The following is a 16,563-nucleotide window of genomic DNA, read 5'->3' as shown; positions in this document are numbered from 1 at the left end:
TATGTAATACTACAGGGATCAGGACTGAAATAAAGAACATCAGATGAGATGATTAGACTGGCCTACATAATCCTTGTGAGATTAATATTTGTCATAAGTGGCGCAGTTCTAAGTTATCGCCGTGGATGCCAAAAGCTGTGGAGAGGGTAGCACTTGACATGGATACAGACCACAGGGAAGCCCAACACATATTCTCTCAGTGTAAGGATGAGACAGATTTTTGCCTTGCTGTTGAAAATGAAATATTTTTTGAGTTGAAAAGCAAAAGAACTGCAGATATGAGAAATCTGAAAGTGCTCAGGTACTCAGCAGGTCAAGCAGCATCTGTGGTGAGAGAAATTGAATTAATGGTTCACGTTGATGATCTGATTACTTCCAGTATTTTTTGCTTTATTCTACCAAGTCCTTGTTCAATGTTAGATTTCCTTCATTAGCTATGGTGCGTTAACCTAATTTTACTGACATTTACATTCCCAATCCCTGGAATGTTTGGGGTTGATCAACATTTTCCATTCAAATGCAACAGCAAGTTCTTCTTGAGCCTATAGCCCTCAAAATGTCTGCTGAAAACACACAGCTACTGAAGAGTGGAATGTGCAGCCTTTTTTGGGTCAAACTAGCCAGGAAACAGTTAAAGAGCTGGCTGGGTTCTCACAGATAGCAGAAAAGGGCATGATAATTGTTCCCATAATTAGCTCAGTTTAACAGATTAGCATTTTCAAAGGTGGAAATGGGGATTGGTACAGAATGCAAAACTGAGCACTTAACTGAAAACGACCCTTATTATTACACACTTAACAGAACAGGTGTCCACAGAAATGAGCAGAGGAGATTTTGGTTGTGAGTGTACTTATATAATAGACTTAAAAAGGCTACACACTTGATAGTTGGAATGCTTAGTGCAGCAAAATCGGCCAGCTCAAAGTTTGATATTACCCTTTTAAGAAAAGGTTTGACGTATGGTTCTACTGAAGGACATGTGGGACTCTCAAGTCTAAAAAAAATGTGTGATGAGTGCCACTGTGTAAAACTAGTGCCCTCTTTTGTCAGTACTTGAGTCTACAGTGTACATTTTAAGAAGTTTTCAAAAAGCAGAAGGCACAACAAGTCAGCCAGCCTCTGAAGGGAGGGGAAGAGAAAGGGAGACAATGTTTCAGGTTGGTGAAGTTGTTTCACCTGGAGTAAAGTGACTGGTGTCTTCATCAGTGGGAAGGTGCGGGTGAAAGAGCAGGTTGTTGTCTCCTATGCTTGCATGGTAAGTAGAAGAATGTTGGTGTGGAGAGAACTGTCCCTTTGGAATCAGGGAGAGTAGGAAAGATGTCTTTGCTGGCATCACTAGTGTTGATGGAATTAGTAGCGGATGATCTGATAAATGTAGCTAAAAAGTGAAGATGAGGTCCATTCTTTCACTTCCTCCTTTCCCACCATCCAGTGTCCCAAACCCCTTACTGCATTCCAGTCAGTTACTTGTACTGTTTTCAATTTACCCACCCTGTTTTGCTGCTTAGTGTTTTCTCCTTACAGTGGTTTCTCCTTTCAGTTGCGGAGATTGAATGCAGATTGGGTGGCGACTTTGCAGAACGTCTCTCTTCAGGCTGCAAGCATGAACCTGTCTCTTTAATTCCATGCCTCACTCCATTTCTGACCTCTTTGTCCTCCACCTCCAATGCTGTTCCAAAGAAGATAAATGTAAGCTCAATAAACAGCACCTCAACTTTTGATTAGGCCCTTTACAGTCGCATGACTCAATAAGTAATTTCACAAACCTAAGATTATAACCATCACTCCCATTTTTTCCCAGATAGCAGGTATTAGTTAGAATTCAGTCATTGTCTCCTTGTTTCTATTCATGTGTCATCAACTCGTACAACCATTGCTTTTGCCACTTAACCATTTCTGTCCCAAAACACTCGACCCTTGTTCTTATGTTATTCATTCCCCTCTCTCTTCCTTTTGATTCGCTACTTGCTTAAGAACTATTAAATCTACAATCTGTGAGAAAAGGACATCAGCTTGCAATGTCATTACATAGAAATCACTATAAATAACCTCAGTACACTGAGTATTTGAAGAATTAGCGGTTCTTATTTCTTGTATCCAGTATTCACAGCATTTTGTTTTAATGTGTACTTGAGAGCTGATTCACGAATGGGAAGATAAACTAGTTGGTGCAAGGCAGTGTAGGGATGCCAATCAATAGGATCTACTGAAACTGTCCTTTATGCCTTGCCGGACAGACAACAACAGGAGTTCTGCCTAATCGTTTAAGCAAAGGTAACTCTTCCTCTCTGAGACAGCTCTGCAATTGCAGCTGGTTTAACATCCTGTGGAAGTGCACTTGAAGTTTGTGTGAGCACGTAGCAGCTGCTGCTTTTAAGCAGCAATATTGCTTGTTCATGCTGTTCTATATTTTCAGTGGCGACTTTCACTGTCATTATCCCTTTGAAAATCTTGGCTATAAAGAATGACTGCAGCTTTGTTTTCCCTCTATATTTTTGTTGTTCTCCTTTTCTGTCAAAGTACTGCTGCTTATTGTAGAGTCATGCTATTGGAACTTCAATCCAGGAGTAAAATGGGTCTGGATGCTGAAAATCAGAAAATCAAACAGAGATCGCTGGAAATGCTCAGCATGTTCAGGCAGCATCTATGGGGAGAAAAACAAAGTTAATGTTTCAAAACTGAAACGTTAAATCCGCTTTTCTCCTCATAGATGGTGCCTAACACCTATTGACCTTTTTGAACATTTTCTGTTGAGATTGCAACTTCAAATCTGACTGTTAATTGGGGGGAAAAAAACAATGGATTCTGGAAAAATTGAAAAGCAGAAGTGGTCGGCAGGATCCGGGGGTGGGTGGGTGGGGGAAGAGAAGTAGATTTAACACTGTTTGGGCCCTCGTGTGAATATAGCAGATCCCGTGGTAACATCTCAAAGAAGAGCAGGTGATTATTCCTTGAGTCCTGCCCAATATCTAACCCTCAACAACATCAGCAAAGCTGTTATCTAGACATTAACATTGATTTTTGTGGGAACTTGCTGTGTGCAATTTGACTGTCGTGTTTCCAATGTTGCAACAATCAGTACAATTTGTATGTGCCTCATTGGCTGTGAAGCAAATTGTGATGCACTAAAATTAATGTAGCAGTTGCTTTGTTAGTGAAAATATTGCTTTCTTTTTAATGTAAGTCATCGTTCCTTTCAGAACTGAGAAGCTGTGAGACAGCAGCACAACCTGCTATTATCGTGCATTACCATGTGGCACCCTGGACTGTTAGACACAATGAAAGGAATGTTGCTTTGTTCAAATTTGCTAATGCTAAAGCAGAAGTCTGATTAAAATGCTATTGACCTGAAATATTAGCTCTTTTCCTCTCCACAGATGCTGCCTGACCTGCTGAGACTTCTATTATTTTCTGCTTCCCTTGTCTATTAACTCACTTAGTCTTGTGTGAGGCTCAGTAATTACCCAAGCTATTTTTCAATTAATTTAATCAGTGAACAAAAAATATTAATACAAAGTATCTGTAGAGCTCAGAAACAAATGGGTATTAAACTTTGAATGAAAATCAAAATTAAATGAAATCTTTAACTTTGTCACCTTCCACAATACATTGCAAACTTTGAAGCTCTTTCATTTTAGAAATAATTCACTTCCTTCTTATGTAAAGAACTCCTCCCATTTAATTAGAACCAAAATGCCTTTTTGTTTTGATTTCCTAATTTGTGGGAGAAATTAAATTGTGAATCAGTTTTCAGATGACTGAAGTACCGAAATTAGACTTTTTTAATATGGGATCATGGAAAAGTTATAACACTGAAGAACATCTTGTCTGTGTGTGTTAATGAAGAGTTACCCAGTCTTGTGTGACCTCCCAGCACCATGTCTGTAGTTCTACAAGTTGCTGTTCTTCCTGTATGCTTCCAGACTCTTGGATTTCTGCCTCAATCATCCTCCAGCAGTGACTTCCAGACCCCTACCACCTTGTAGGTGAGAAGATTTATCTTCATTCCCCTCTTATCATTTTAGCAATTGCTTTAAATGTCTGCCTCCTAGTTTTAGACCCCACTTCTGTGGGGGGGAGGGGGGGGAAGGTCCTTCCTGTTTACTCAATCTAAGCCTCTCATAATTTTATACATCTCATTTAAGTTTCCCCTCAGCCTCCTCCATTCCAAAGCAAACGAAAACACCTTATACAGTCTTTACTTACAGCAAACTTTTCCTGTCCATGAAATATCATTGTTAATCTCCTCTGCACTCTCTGCAGTCAATCACATCTTTCCATAATATGATGATCAGAACAGTATGTAGTACTCAAACTAATTATAATCAAGTGTATACTGTTCCAGCATAAACTTCCATGCTCTTATATTCTATGCCTCAACTAATGAAGTAAATGTGTGTTTTTAACTAACTATTTGATCTACGTCATCAGCTATAAGGATCTGCAGACCTACTTTGAGGTCCGTCCATTTTTCCCACCCTCGCAATAACATCCCATTTGTCCTGCAGCCCATGGGGTTTTACCTCTTTTATTTTTCCCCAGCCTGCCACACTGGACCTTGTTAAAAGACATTTTAAAATCTATGTAGATTACATCAAACACATTCTCCTTGTTGACCCTCCATACTACCTCATGAAAAAGGTTGAACTGTTAGTCAAGAACGTGTGCTGACTGGCTTTGATTAATTTGTGCCCTTCAAAACAAAGGCTTGTATTGTCCATCAGAATTAATTCCAATAATCTGCCCAACACTGGTGTTATACTAGCCGGTCTGAAATTACTTGATTTATTCCTTCCTCTCTTTACAAATAATGGTACAAAGCTGATACTCCTCCAATCCTGTCACCACCCCTGTAGAGAAGAAAAAAATGTGTCTCTACATGTGTGTTTGTGTCTCTGCCGCCTGATGATTCATCCACTTTCAAAGGGGCTAATCTCTTCTCATGTTTATCCAATCCAGTATTTCACAATCTTCCTTCCTTAACTAAAGTTTTTGTGGGGCCTCTCTATTTTATGCCTACAACTTCCTCCTCACATAGTTTACCATTTAGATCCCTAAAACAGTAAAACTCCAATAATCCAACATCCAATTGTTTAGAGTCTTGATGGATGAGAATCTGGCTTGCTCATTGGTCTGGAGTGAGTGCTGGGGTTCAGATTGCAAGTGGGGTCTGCAGCCAGAATCGGGGGTGTGGACTGTGGGCTGAGTACGTGGCTGGAGCCAGGACCGTGGTCCAGGATACCGGCGGTCAGGAACATACGTGGGTTTGTGATCAGAGCCGAGGTCCAGAGTTCTTGTATATATCTTCCTCCCTTCAAACTTGCAGGGCTCACTGGAACATTCATTTATACTACAGAGTAACATGTAAAATAAAAATGTTCGGGTATTAATAGGAATAACGTTAAAAGGTGTGACCTTACCAAATGTCATACTTTTTAATGTTATTCCTATTAATAACATTACCGGATTATCGGAATTTTGCTGTTGTCCCTACTCTTCGCTATCCCTTTAAGACGATCTATACTCGCAAATACACCAATGGATTTCCTTTAATTTTTACGTGCTAGCATTTTCTTGCCCTCTTTGCTTTCCTATGTACCTTTTAATTTCACCCCTGTGCTTTCTTTACACTTCTGGGGGCTTTCTGAAGTATTAAACTCTCTCACTACCTGACATTGGCTCCCTTTTATCCCCCTTTATTTTGCCCTTTTCACCCATCATCCAGGGGTTCTAGGTTTGGCGATCACACCCTTTCTCTTTATGCAAACGGGTTTGGCATGAGTACCTTGGATCTTTTTCTTGAATATCTCCCATTGTTCAAACACTGATTTATTTTCAAGTTAGCTGTTTCCAGTCCACTTTTGCCAACTCGCTGCTCAGCCAAGTAAAATTGATGTTTCCACAATGTTTTTAAAACCTTGATCCTATTTTCCCTTTGCCCTTTTCCGCACCAATGCTAAATCCAACTGAATTATGAGCACCACCAGAAAAAGTACTTTCCTGCTGATGCTCCATTCACCTGAAATGAAAACAGAAAATGCTTGAAACGCTCAGCAGGTCAGGCAGCATCTTTAGAAAGAGAAACAGTCAATGTTTCTGATCAAAACCTTTCATCGGTACTGGGAAAATGCACCTGCCCAGTTTCATTCCTTGAAATCAACCCAAGAATTTTTCTTCCCTCCCACTCCTGCCTCTTGCTTGAGTTACTGAAAAACAGCCAAGAACATCCTCTGAACACCATTGAGGAATTCCCTGGCCTCTCTATCTTTTAAACTGACTATATCCCAGTACATATTAGGGTAATTTAAATTCCACAACATTCCATTCCTTTTGCTTTTGACCACAGATTTGCTCTTTCATCTCCTTCAGACTATTTAGAGTCTGTGGTACACCCCCAGCAGCTTGATTAACCTTTTTGTTTCTTTAATTCAAGCATAAAGCCTCATTTGAGGATCTTCATAAAACATCATTTCTTAGAACGTGGAACAGTACTGCACAGAACAGACCCTTCGGCCCACAATGTTGTGCCGACATAGTGTAGTGGTTAGCATAATGCTATTACAGTGCCAGTGACCCGGGTTCAATTCCAGCAGCTGTCTGTAAGGAGTTGGTACATTCTCCCTGTGTCTGTGTGGGTTTCCTCCCATGTTCCAAAGACGTATGGGTTAGGAAGTTGTGGGCATGCTATGTTGGTGCCAGAAGCGTGGCGACACTTGCAGGCTGCCCCCAGAACACTCTATGCAAAAGATGAATTTCACTGTGTGTTTTGATGTACATGTGATTAATAAAGGTATCTATCTATCTTATCTACCTACAGAATGCCCATAACCCTCCATTTTCCTCTCATTCATGTGCCCATCCAAGCCCGTCTTAAAAGCCCCCAATGAATTTGCCTCCACCACCCTATCAGGCAACGTATTCCAGGCATCCACCACTCTTTAAGTAAAAAATACGTACCCCTCGGGTCTGTTCTGAACCTACCCCCTCTCACCATAAATACATGGAGAAATACCCCCTCACCTTAAATCTCAACTTCTCATTACTGTGATTGTTTCTTTCACCAAGACTTCCAGCCCACCTCCTTTATTATTGCCCTTTTTATTTCATCTGAAAACCCTGTAACCAGTAGCATTAAGCTGCCAGTCTGCCCCTTTTTTAAGCAATGTTGCAGCAATAACTAAAATATCATTGCTTCACATGTCTATCCAAGCCTCCAGCTCATTGGCTTATTCACTATACACAAGGCATTTAGGTTTTACATATCACTAAGCACAGGCACAGTCCTTCATCTATTTTCTAGCATTTATTTCCTGCACTTTCCCAAACTCTCTCTTAATTCTATTTATGCCTTTCATTTCTGCTTTTCTCCCTTCGGAATCTGTGCTCAGCTTCCCATTCTGCTGCCAAATTAGTTTAAACTTCACTAACAGCCCTAGCAAACCCTTTAGTTAGGATATTGGTCCCTTGCCTTGATCTGTCAAGGAACCAGACCCTCTGCCAAGAATTTTTTGCACCATCTCTCTAGACATGCATTCATCTGCACGATCTTACTTGTCCCATACTAATGGCTATGTGGCATGGAAGTAATTTGGAGATTATTACCTGTAAGGTCCTATTTCTTTGTCTCATTCCTGACTCAAATTCTGTCAGATGGACCGACCCTTTGCTTACAAATGTCATTGGTACCGATATGGAGCAGGTACTCTGCCTGCTCCCCCTCCCTCTTCAAAATGTTCTGCCTCTGCTGAGTGAGATACATGACCATTGCATCAAGGCAGCAACATACCATCCTGCCTGCAACTACAGAAATGCCTGCCTGCTCCCCTAACCCTAAAACCCCATTTAGCTATTTGCTCTTCTGACCTTTCTCCTCCCCACATACAGCAAACCAGCCATGGAATTTCTTTCTTTCTACCACTTCCTTGCCTATAAAGTGTCGGCACAACATTGTGGGCCGAAGGGCCTGCACTGTGCTGTAATGTTCTATGTTTAATTCAGAGTATCAATAATTAAGGTTAATGCAAATTAACTATTATTCCTTGATCCCACTTCTGGTTTCCAATTTACCAATGGCCTGTATTCTTTGAACCTCGACCCTTTACCTCAGTTGTTCAAGCAGAAGGAGCAAGGGCCAAATTTGTGTGGATGGTGATATGGGCTTGTGGAGAGTACTAGAGTTACCTAACTGACTCAAACTCTACATCCTGGATCAATGGAGAGCAGATTGAAAGTGATCAAGGACATTAAGGTGAGATTATGAAACGCGTGTCAAGCTAGCACCATCTTACAGAGGTTATTTTGCTGTGTCTAATATTCTTCCTTCAGGCATTCAGATTTTAAGGTGTGATGTCCCAGACCACAAAGTGACTTGCTTCAACAGGCCATTCTTCACCTGTGGTCTAAAACAGTAAACAGCAATATTATTCTGTGAGAGCCATTCACAGATTGTTCTTGCCTTCCTCCGACATGCAACCAAGAGCACTTTTCGCGAAGAGTCACTGCTAAGCATCCTAGACGGGAGCAGTAACTTGACCTGACATACATACTTCAGTGCACGCACCAACCAAACCATCAGATAATATGGAACAGCATACAACACGTATCACACTGTATTTATGCACCATACGAGTCTCCTCCCATTCCATCCTTCTCTTTTCAGCCTTTTAGCAAATACTTCTATTCCGTTTTCTTGGTTTAAATTCAGGACTTGACATCTTTGAAATTGGTCTCTTTTGCATTTTTTTTGCTAAAATAGGCATTGCTTAATAATGTCCGTTCCATCACAACTATGTCTTACCATTTTCAGCCTCAACCTGGAGTATGCATGTGCCTTCTGCATAATATCTTAACATCTGTTTTCATTTTTATTCCTCTTTTTTTTAAAAAGTGGCATTGTTCTCCTTCAGGTGAATTAAAATATTTCATTCCTATTAGCAACAGCAGGACAATGAGGACCAAAAGAAGCTGATTTCAATTCCTTTTAACAACTCCTGGTTTGTGAGCTGCTGTTGTTTTAATCCCTGTGGGTCTTTTGTGATAAAACAACAGTTTAAAACAAAGCAGGGTGACCCTCTGTGAAGGTGAAGTATATTAATTACTAAAGAGATGTCATTGCTGAGGAATAATCTGCACATAATTAAAAGAAAGTTGGATATTGTAAAGTTGCCTGCATATTCCACATCAGCCGAAGGCTCTCGTCGTTCCTGAGCCAGCCGTTCTAATGAAAAGGTTTCACAGCGAAAATGGAAGGGATAATATCAGAGCCATGTTAACCCTCACTACAAGAACAACTATTGTCCCTATAATTTGTCCACCTAAGCTACATATGGCATGCAAATAAGGATGAAGTTGCCCTCCCATCACTGTCCACCACTGAAGTATCCTGATAATTGTATCCAAGTATCATCTCCCCTGCAACAAGGTTACAAGTCACACTGTTTATCGGCACAAGAATAAGCAATTCGGCTCTTGAGTCCACTGTACTAATATAGTGAGTTCTCATTTCAGAAGCTATGTACACATGCTGTCTGTTGTAACGAACATGTTGCCACTGAATTTCTAGGCTAATCTATTTAGTGATATTAGCCGGGACACTGGAAGGAGAACATTACAGAATGAACCATGTGACCTTTTCCGCTCCTGTGAAGGGGAAGACTAAAGCTTGGTTTAATGTCCAATCTGAAAAAAACTTTGACAGTGCAGTATTCCTTCAGTACAGCATTGAAATTTGAGCCTAGAATATATGGTCAGTCCCCTGAAGTAACGGTGTGAATCCAAAGTGAAAACCAACTGGTTGCATTCAAAATTATTGCATCCAAGTCAGAAGAAAAGAACAATGTTTTGTTTTTTAAGTTGGGTATTTTGTGTCACGTTGAGGCTTTGAATACTTCAACACAACATATTGAATCTCAGACCTAATGAGTGCCAGTATTATCATGCTGAGCAAGATGGAAGCAAACCATTAGTTTTCCTCTCAGTACCAGGAATTTCTGTTATAAAAATACCACTCCCAGAGGACAATCCTGGATTGGGAACAGGCTCCCCTTGAGGAATGGTGTTGAAAAATTAGACATCAGAATCTGCATATTCTGCATTTACCCTTTCCGGACTGATGTGGTGTTTCTACTTCCATGTACAAGAGTATAATGAGGTTATGATTTTCAATAAAAGATATGATAAAATGAGAAATGCCCAGAGGTTCTTAAGAGTTTTCTAATCTTTGATTGTTGTATTCCGTTTCAGGAATCAGCAAAATATGACTTTTGAGATGTTTAATGACCAGAGACACCTGAATAGTGTGAAAGAGACGATCAGTGATGAAACTGTTCTGCTAAAAATTCTACTTGTTATGGAGGCTTTTATTCATACTTATTTCCACCATTTTATGTAGCGGCTGACTTTTTAAAAAAAAATTAAAATGGTTCCAGAATGTTTCAGTTCTTTTATGTCAGTGTTTAACCTTCATGCTAGAATAAGAAAATCTTTACCAAGATGAATTTACAGGAAGAAACACAAGGCGTTTCCCAGTATTGTAGAGATCAAACGAAGGGTAGAGTGGGTGGGAGTTAAAGAATCTGTTCCATAGTGTGTGCCATTTAAAGGGACGGGCCCAATGTTTGGAGACAGGAAGAAAAATAGCAAATATGAACAACAAAGGCTAAAAATACTGGAAGTCCACAATAGCCAAGTCGGCCTCTGGAAGAGGGCTGACAGTCTGTTATTTCAAGCCAAGAATGTCTTCTGCAGTTGATGCTAAGAATTTCTTCCTTGTGCAGAGCAAGCACACTGAGCACCTTAAAGTGGCTCATCAGGAAAAGCCAACACTATTGCAGCAGATAACTGTTATTGACCAGTGGCGAATGAGAGCAAAGTATCAGTTTCAGTTGCATCAGGTATTCAGATTGTGAAAGATTGCTGTAAAAGACCAAACTGTTTATGAATTTACAAGAAGCAGTGGTTGACTGTGTGCTAATATTATTTTTGCTGTAAACTCATATTTCAGTTATTGTTTTCAGTCTTGTTCGGGGGCTGAGGTGTTTGTTCGTGCAGAGTTTCTGATACAGTCAATCTACTCTGCTGATTACCTGGCCGGTGACTGTTGCTCCTCTGAGAAGTGAAATTGAAAATCCACATCCGTTTTCCGATCTCTGCCCATTGCTGATGGCCCTGTTAAATGAATCACCCTTTTGTCTGCAAAAAGATTCGTTCAGTTACTTTTTTTTTGCCTAGCTTGCATTATTTGACCACACTTGTAGTTGTTTTCTATGTCATGCAAAGTCTGACATTTTATTTACCATCCTGCTGAACAAAGTGATCATTTGTGTACACAACTTGCAGTCGAAGTGATCTTCTGCCCCCTGCAGTTCCTTGCCTAATTTATTTTTGTAAAGACCATGAGCCTTTCTTCATCGGGTTCACCATTAATCCAAGGTGTAAGTGGTCCATCCACCAATAAAACATTCAGTTAGAGATCCAATGCTTTGTGCATCTGGACTTCGACCTTGCTTAAGGAATAAGCCAAAAGTCAACAAAGTGAGGATGTCATTGATGGCTGAGACTCCAAGTCACAAAGGCACTCATTTACAGAAGCCTTGGATGGAAGGTAATGTTACATTTATGTAGGCCTATAAACTACCAATGCAAACGTTGAGAAAAATAAAATAGTGTATAATGAGATACGCTTGACAGCAATTTCTACTTGCACCTCTTCCCCTTCCATTTAACGCCACATCTTTTGCCATTTCCACTGCCTCCACTGTGATGTCATCATGATCAACCATATCCTTCCCTTCCCTGTACTCCCAAATTTCCAAAGGAAACAGTTCCTCCACAACAAGACTGCTCAGTCACACCCAGCAGCCCTTTATTTTCCTGTGGCACCAACCTCTGCAACCAGCTCCACCCTTCTTGTTGTTCAGAGCCCCATCAGGTCCCTCCAGGGTAAAACACTGATTTACTTGGATATCTTTCATTTTAGTGTACTAATGTTCATGATACAATCTCCCTTGAAGTGATAGATTGGTGACTGCCTTAGCAGATCACTTTCACTCAGTTCATTAACATCTTTAATTCTCACCTGTATCTTTAATTCTCTGTCCCCTTCCATCTTGAGGTCTTTAAGAACTGGTTTGTATCACACAGTGTGACCCTTATGCATTGTTGCACCCAGATACTGCAGTTTGGTTGAGTTATTTCCTGCAATAAGGTGCATTCTATTCGCAAAACTACTACTGGCTTCCTCCAGGGTCTTCACAGGATACAGCATCAATAGTTTGTGATGGCAATGTTTCAGATGACTCCAGCCAAACCACCAGTAACAACATTGTCAAGTTACTACATTGTACTATGTTAGTGTTGAGTGTGGAATGCTGCTGTTTGGAGGAGTAGCAGGTCCGTAATCTGGTGTAAAGGAAAATAGTGTCCATGTTTCCCTAAGAAGACCAGTGATACTGGCAGACTGTGAATGTCTCGGATATGTAGGGGGTATAGAACAAATAGAAATGTTGCTGGGGGAAAATGATATTATTGAGATCCTAGGGTGGGCGCAGAGTAGAGAAACCTGGTGATTTTGGATAGGAAAGGTTTAGAGGGATATGGGCCAAACACAGGCAAATGGGACTAGCTCATTTAGGCAGCTTGGTTGGCATGGACGATTTGGGCTGAAGACCCTGTTTTCTACACTATATAGCTCTGACTCTAAGAAAATGAGATGGTGATGTTGTTCCTGGTAGTTTCGCTGGAGACATCTGAAGCATCAGTGAATACATTACCATCACAAACTACTGATGTGGTATCCTGTGAAGACCTTGGAGGGACATTTTAATTTGACTTCACCTGGGATTTTTGAGAGCTACAGATTTTGCATTTGCAATGATAGATCAGAGATAATAGATGGAGATGGCAATAAAATCATGAGATAATTTGTTCAAGGAACGATTCCCAGATACAATTGGCTAGCAAGCCCACAATGGAAGGGTGGTTATCTTCTTTGTGGATTAGTCATGTAGACCTTTGAAGGGGATTGACCAAGAAACCAGTGCATTGTGGGAGTGCAAAAGGTGGGAAGGGTGCAGGTCACACTGCTTCAAATGGTGGGAAGTCCTTAATACTATATATCTTACGGGAGCCACCTTGCTTTAGAATAGCCATTCAAATTGGCCTGGTGCTACAATTGTCATTGGATGGGCCATTTTGCACTGGGTTGCAAATCCCTAAAGAATTTGATGCCAATAAAACTGGTCAGCCACACAGGGCTAGTAGCCAAGGAGGCACAAGTATGGAACAGTCCCCTGACATACCGTGCATGTGGTGGAGGCAGACAATGATGAGTGGAAGTAGGAATGTTGATTTTATCCTGCAATGATAAGGATAGCACATTTAAGGCCATTTCAGTGATTGAGGAAGCAACTATAAATATGGACATTGATACTGTTGGTCTGTCATTGGTCAGAATGTGCATCTGTAATACCTTCACCATATTCCATTGAGGCAGAGCAGAATGTTGGGTACTTACACAAGAGGGACCCTCTGAGTCATGGGGAAGTGAATTATTGGATCTCTGGTGGAACATAGAGTACAGAACATACATAGAACACTACAGCACAGTACAGGCCCTTTGGCCCACAATGTTGTGCCGACATTTTATCCTGCTCTAAGATCTATCTAACCCTCAGAACAGACATGAGGGGTATGTTTTTTACTGAGAAACTGGTGGCTGCCTGGAATGCGTTCCCTGATAGGGTGGTGGAGGCAAACTCATTGGAGGCTTTTAAGAGGGGCTTGGATGGGGACATGAATGAGAGGGATATGGGCATTCTGTAGGCAGGAGGGAATAGCTATGTCGACACAACATTGTGGGCCAAAGTGTCTGTTCTGTGATGTAATGTTCTATGTTCTAACCCTTCCCTCCCACGTAGCCCTCCATTTCTCTATCGTTCATGTGTCTATCTAAGAGTCTCTTAAATGTCCCTAATGTATCTGCCCCCACAACCTCTGCAGGCAGTGCGTTCCACACACCCACCACTCTCTGTGTAAAAGAAACTTACCTCTGACATCCCCCTTATACCTTCCTCCAACCACCTTCAAATTATGCCCCATCGTGTTAGCCATTTTTGCCCTGAGAAAAAGTCTCCGACTGTCCACTCGATCTATGCCTATTATCATCTTGTACACCTCCATCAAGTCACCTTTCATTCTCCTTCTCTCCAAAGAGAAAATCCCCAGCTCACTCAACCTATCCGAGAGATGAACAGTTGTGGGCTATTAGCATGTACTATGGGAATAGGCTGGTTTGAGTCATTGGCAATGAGGGTCTTTGATTCCACGATGATCATTGACTTGGGCAGGAAGAAGACCCAGAAATCACTCACATTTTCAGGTGAACTGGGCTTGCCAGAACAGACCACTGATCAGGAGATGCTAGCAGATACCAGCAGACAGAAGTTATAGGATGCAGTTGAAATGAGACAGCTGCAGAAAACATAATTCAATGGCTACTGGGCAACTACCTGGGGTGGTGAGAGAAAAGAAAACAGATGAGACTGCAGTAAATGCAGGCAGTGGTTCATCTTGGTAGGTCAAATATGATGGCAGAATATAGTCTTAATGGTAGGACTCTTGGCAGTGTGGAGGATCAGAGGGATCTTGGGGTCCAAATCCATAGGACGCTCAAAGTGGATGCGCTGGTTGACTCTGTTGTTAAGAAGGCATATGCTGTATTGTCCTTTATCAATCAGAGAATTGAATTTAGGAGCCGAGAGGTATTGTTGCAGCTATGTAGGTCCCTGGTCAGACCCCACTTGGAGTATTGTGCTCAGTTCTGGTCGCCTCACTACAGGAAGGATGTGGAAGCCCTAGAAAGGGTGCAGAGGAGATTTACTAGGATGCTGCCTGGAATGCGGAGCATGCCTTATGAAGGTAGGTTGAGGGAACTCGGCCTTTTCTCCTTGGAGTGACGGAGGATGAGGGGAGACCTGATAGAGGTATATAAGATGATGAGAGGCATTGATTGGGTAGATAGTCAGAGGCTTTTCCTCAGGTCTGAAATGGTTGCCACAAGAGGACACAGGTTTAAGGTGCTGGGGAGTAGGTATAGGGGAGATGTCAGGGGTAAGTTTTTTACTCAGAGAGTGGTGAGTGCGTGGAATGGGCTGCCGGCAATGGTGGTGGGGACGGATACGATAGGGTCTTTTAAGAGGCTGTTAGATAGGTACATGGAGCTGAGAAAAATAGAGGGCTATGGGTAAGCCTAGTAATTTCTCAGGTAGGGACATGTTCGGCACAGCTTTGTGGGCCGAAGGGCCTGAATTGTGTTGTAGTTTTTCTATGTTTCTAAATTCAGGCAGCCCTTTCACAAGAGCTGACATGGTGATCAAGGACAGGCAATGAAGCGTTACCACCACCGCAGTTGCTTAAAAGATTCTGGCTGTTTAAAGAATTATTGGGTGGACTGAACCAAATTTAGGTCGAGTTGGATGTTTTGCAGAAGGACAGCAGCTCCAGGGCACTGAAGATCTTCTGAAGGATGTTACACCAGGCACGGACTTTTTAATGTCAGCTCAACAGGGTGAAGCCAGAGTGCAACAAGACGAACTGGAAAGAGTCATGGTAGAGTTAAAAGTCCTGGAAAAGTTGGAGAAGATTCCAAAGGCAACAGCAGGAAATAGAAAAAAGTCCAGTGTCTATGAATCAAAGTGGAAATCAGGATACAAGGCAGTGTGAAAACATAGGCACTAAGATGGAGAACTTTAAGAAACAACCATAGTAGACATTATTGCAATTGTGTTCATTCATGTGCAATATACAATATATATTTGCAGTTACTGCAGTTACTTATAAGTGTTATCGGACCCTCCTTTAAATTTATGTGGAGAATTTAGTCATGCAGGTGAGACCAAGAAGCTGGTGATTGAGAATTGACAAAGTAATGTATTCACATTCATGAAGACAGTGATGTTAAAGACCACCGATTTTGGACAGATTCGGAGACCTATGTGGACTACCCTGAGAAAAGATCCTCTGGAATCAATAGTGCCTGGAGTGGATCCTTCAGTGATATCTAGTGCAGCTTGTGGTGAAGAGTTCAGTGAATGACTGCAGGTTAATGCAAATATTTAAAAGATAATTTCAGTTTAAACTTGATAAACTGGTTTGTATTACATGGAATGACTATGATACATTGTTGTACAGAGACACTGCAGTTTGGTTGAGAGTTACAGCCTGCAATTTGTTCAATTTATAATTCTACCATTGTCTGTTAGCTTATGCTTGCAGCAACTCAAAGAAGTGCACAGACACTACAAGAAAGACACTTCATCTTTCAGTTCGGCAATTTACAGTCTTTCCAGACTCAACTTTGCATAACAGTTTCAGACAATTAACCTGCAATTCCAATCTACACCTTTCATTTCTTCACCTGTCCATTCACAGATCTCTTCCGTCTTGCAATGTCTTCCCTTTTGTCATTTCATCTCAAAAGCAAATTGGAACCTATGCTAGAAATAAATCCAGGACATTTTGTAAATCTTCAGCAGATCAGACTGCAGCTTCAGACGGAGAAACAAA

At 41.3% G+C, this 16,563-nt stretch overlaps 1 long non-coding RNA gene across 1 annotated transcript; it reads left to right on the top strand.

Moving 5' to 3' along the window:
* The first annotated feature begins 1,135 nt into the window (after positions 1 to 1,135).
* LOC127578608 (uncharacterized) lies at positions 1,136 to 10,391 on the top strand. The gene is made up of 4 exons (XR_007957537.1): positions 1,136 to 1,255; positions 3,924 to 3,986; positions 8,108 to 8,248; positions 10,243 to 10,391. It is a non-coding gene; the product is annotated as an uncharacterized LOC127578608 (long non-coding RNA).
* Positions 10,392 to 16,563: the final 6,172 nt, after the last annotated feature.

Source organism: Pristis pectinata, chromosome 1 (assembly GCF_009764475.1).
Source record: "Pristis pectinata isolate sPriPec2 chromosome 1, sPriPec2.1.pri, whole genome shotgun sequence".
Classification (NCBI taxonomy): domain Eukaryota; kingdom Metazoa; phylum Chordata; class Chondrichthyes; order Rhinopristiformes; family Pristidae; genus Pristis; species Pristis pectinata.
The sequence above is the reverse complement of the archived record's forward strand: the minus strand, read 5'-3'. Positions and strand labels throughout refer to the sequence as shown.